Here is a 4,818-nt window from a genome sequence, read left to right as displayed (position 1 = left end):
ATCACACAAGTTGTGTCTTTGTATTCAGAGTACCCGCAGTGTCTTAAAAGCATTGAAAAAGTCTTAAATTTGATCATCTCAAATTAAGGCCTTAATTTGGTATACAAAGTCTTGGATTTTGTTACAAAGGTCTTATTTTATTCATTTATTTTTGCCTTTCCTATGATAAAGTACATACCATAACAAATTTAACTGTTACCAATGTAGGCTAATTAAAAATTCATGCAGCGTAACGTTAAATGCATCTCGCGCTTCATGTCATAGCAGAAAGCATAAAAAGCATGCACACCCATTATTATGGTTACTAGGCAAGTGAGGAACAGAACAAGATAGTCGCTAGCTTGGTTTGTTGGCTAAAATGAGAATGTGTCGGTTTAATCCACTGTGACCAAGGAATCCGAATTACGCCTGTGCCGGGAAATGACCGCGATGCCTAACTGCTGTTGGTGCCTGAAATCTTTTAAGTTAGCGACAATGGGTGTTACAGCCCTGGAGTCCCATATGAGGGGTGCCAAACACACCGTGTGTAGTACTGCTCGTCAACGCCAACCACCTATTGTGCAGTTCTGTGCACCAGAGACCTCTTCAGTTACTGAAACAGCGGTGGCTATCTGTAATGAAGAAATTTCTACATTAGAAGCATTGCCACCACAGCCAAGGAACATCCTATTTTACTGTGGCTTAACACCAACTCTGCGGACAGAGGTGATGTGCAGGACCGGATTAAGAACACATTGGGCCCTGGGGCTATAGCAAATTCAAGGGTCCTCTTTCTAATTTTTTTTTACCTCACAAGTGTGTGTGTGTGTGTATATATACATATATATATATATATATATATATATATATATATATATATATATATATATATATATATATATATATATATATAATCGTTGTTGTTGTTGTTATTATTGTTATTATTATTATGAATTTATTAATTAATACTGTATTATTATCTAATTTTACACCATTTGATTTATATTTGATTATTACATATTTTTATTTTATTTAAAAAGGCCTGCAGGTACTGTATAAAAAATTAAGTAGTGATATAATATGAACTTTAAAGTTCAAACAGGCTGCAAAAGTCAACAAAACAAATCAAAAAACATTTGCAATACTTCCTAAATTTGTGCTTTATAATAAATACTTTGAACAGGGGTTTACCTTTAAAACGCTTCTTTACTAATGATATAATATCTTTAATATCCATGCTTCAATTATCCAAAATAGCTTATTGTGGTCTAGCATCCTTATTTTATTTATTTATTTAGATATGTTTGCATCGAATATATTGTCTGATGAAAGTCAGCGCCAATATTTCATTGCTCCGTATTATTACTGTCGATTTCATAAAAGGGGCAAAGTAAACATTCATGATAAAAAAGGTTGCTTTTTAACTGGTTCAGTTAGACTTACTGTGAAGCATAACCGAGTGCATTTACTTGAGATAGACACTTCGCAACGATGGATATTTTGATAACTGCTCGTTTAGGCTATTAGATTTGTTCGTGTGGTGGAAGGATTGTGCGGGCATGCGCCGGTTTGAGTCCAGCTTTAACCGCCGCGCGGCCGAGACAGCCCTTTAGTTATGAGTCCATTCAACATAATTCCGCCGATCACAGCTACTGTTACTACATGTACAAGTGTATCAATGATGAAGACTGTTTGAGTTTTTTTTTTTCTTTCCACTGCGAGCTTGGTTAGCCTACCTTTGACTGGACGGTTCTCGCGGTAGTGCCAAGATAAGGGACTGTCCTGGGAAACTTGGGACATCTGATCACCCTTATGGGTGACTAAAATAGGGCTATTTGATATTCTGATTGGGCTACAGCCACGCTGAGCCCCCAGTTTATCACCGGCGTCACTGTTTTTAAACCAAAAGGAATATTTACATTATTGACGAAAGAAAGCATATATCATGAGGCCTTTCCCGCGTCATATCGCAAATTAAATTTTTCAGCCAATTAAGGGCCCCCTTCTTCCATGGGCCCAGGGGCTTCAGCCCCACCTAGCCCTTACGTTAATTCGGCCCTGGTGATGTGGGACCTTAAAACAATCTCAGAGCACCACTCTTACACATCGAGTGAGAACATTACAGAGGTTTTCAAAACCATGTTTCTTGACTCCAAGGTTGCAGCTACATTCTTGTGTGGAAGCAACAAAACTTCATCTATTACTAAAGTCAGATTGGCTCCAATTATAACTAAATAACTGACTGACCAGGACAATAAGGCCAACAGGTCTGTGGTCATGTTTGACCAGAGTCTCAATAGGATGACGAAATGCAAGCAGTTGGACCTTCATATTGGCTACTGACAGATCTGGACAGCCATGCTGTTGCCTATGTATTAAATATTACTGATAATTAAAATAAAATGTTTTATTTAATTCAAGTAGTCACTTGTACATAATTATTTTTGAGGGTTCAAAATTTACACAGATTTGACATTTTCCCCTCATACTTCTGTTGGAATGGGTACGAAGTTGGCACTGAATTTTATTTGAAATGGTATTAAAAAGGTCTTTTAAAGCCTTGAATTTCATTTGGAGGATCCCGGGGGTACCCTGTTGTTCCAGTTACATTAAGGACAAATTTCAAAAAAAAATTTCTTTTGGATCATTAATTGTATAATAGTAATATCAACAATAATACTTTTATTTATTTAAAATAATTATAAATAGTTTAATATATTTATTTATAATAAATATTATCAATAAATGGGGAGTGGGGGGAGGATCAGTTTATCATACAGAGTGTGTCCATCAGTCAACCTTTACACATGCATTTGCTGATTCAGAGGTTGCACATAAAGGGCAATGATCGACGCACAACTTTAATGGAAAGAAAGTCAATTCAGACATTCATTCATTCAATCATTTTCTTTTTAGCTTAGACCCTTTATTAATCTGGGGTCGCTACAGTGGAATGAACCGCCAATTTATCCAGCACAGATTTTTACGCAGCGGATGCCCTTCCAGCCGCAACCCATCACTTGGAAACATCCATACACACTCATACACTATGGTCAATTTTAGCATATTCAATTCACCTGTGCCACGTCTTTGGACTTGTGGGGGAAACCGGAGCACCCAGAGGAAACGCACATGAACATGGGGAGAACATGCAAACTCTAAACAGAGCAGTCAACTGACCTAGCTGAGACTAGAACCAGCAACCTTCTTGCTGTGAGGCAAACATGCTACCCACTGCACCACCACGTCACCCCAATTCAGACATTTTTATATTCATTTAAGTGTGCAACAATATGGAAAATATGGGAAAATACTTAATGATAGCGGGATAGAATGGTAAAATACAGGAGAATCCTGATTAACACAGGAGGGTTGACATGTATGAAGAGAACAGGAAGGGTTTGTGGAAAAACCATTTTGCGAGGGAACGCAGAAACATAAAAATATATATGTTTTCCTATCACTCTGATTTTTTTTTTCCTCCCACCCATTTTTCCCCACCATCACATGCCTTTCAAGTCTCCACAGTATCCAGACACATGTGGGACTGAAAATGCCAGGTTGTCATGTTCACCAGCGAACAACCACCAGATGTCGCTGGTAAACACTCACTCATAAAACTACATATCTGCCTTCTTCTGTGCCTTCTTCTGGACTACATATGCATACGTGCACTTCTCCTAGACACTCACACCTGCTCACTCATCCAGCTTGATTACATTTGCACACCTGAGGACTTTCAGAAACTGATTGACACACACTATTTAAGCCACACATTCACCCCTTCAGTTTGCCGAGTCTTGTTTATCTGTAAGGTGACATTACAACGCGTTATCCTGGTCTTGTTTCTCTGTGTTTTGAACCTAGCCTTGTTTATTTAGTTTTCCTTGTCTGCCGCCTGCCTTTCGACCTCTTGCTTGTTAACTGACTACGATTCTGGATTGTCCTCACATACCTGTTTGCTCCCGTATTGACCACTGCTTGCCTGACTGTGAATAAACCTGCACATTGGATCCTACCCTCTGTTGTGGTGTTACTCCCCGGCGTTACAGAGGTAAATTCTCTGCTTGGTAGGAGAATTTCACAGTATCACATGCTGTCTTCAAAACACTTCCAGATTCGTTGTATTGTGGTTACTTTTACCCAAAATGTTTAGCTTCTATACCCTTCTCATACGTGTGTGTTCATTTAATAATGTGTGTATTTTAACAGCAGATAACTTTAATGTCATCTCAAAGCTGAAATTACACTGACTCTGAAGGACTCGGCATTGAGGTACAGTAGGTTTATATTAGCACATTTGGACATTATCCTCCTTAATAATAAGCATCATAAATAGGGAAATCATGTTAGCAGCCAATGACTATCAAAGTACAACACTCGTCAAAGTCAATCAAAAAGTGTTTATGTTGTTTTAAAGTCATACTTAAATGGGATTTCAGACCCAATATTTAAAGCAGCGAATACTTGATCAACTACTGTTCATACTGTGTACTCTTGTGTAAAACTGACAACATATTGGATATTGTGAGCTGTGTAGATGTTTATCAGTGTGTTTATTTTATTGTTTTTACTGTTCACTATAAGGTATGTTGTTTTTGCTGCACATGAGAATATTACTGCCAATAGCCTAACATTAACATCAACTTGTATTTGATGTACTGTATTTCATTTAGGCTCTGGCCTAATGTTAGTGAAACAAAGTTAACAAATATATTTTTTAATTTTTATCTGTAATTAGACTAATAATTTTCAAATGTCCTGTCTGGAGATGGTATATTAATCTTTATTAAAAATTTATATGTTAATCATTTTGGGACAACACGTGAACCCCAACTA

The sequence above is a fragment of the Danio rerio genome, chromosome 15 (assembly GCF_049306965.1).
Source record: "Danio rerio strain Tuebingen ecotype United States chromosome 15, GRCz12tu, whole genome shotgun sequence".
Taxonomy (NCBI): Eukaryota; Metazoa; Chordata; class Actinopteri; order Cypriniformes; family Danionidae; genus Danio; species Danio rerio.
Note: the sequence above shows the minus strand (reverse complement) of the source record.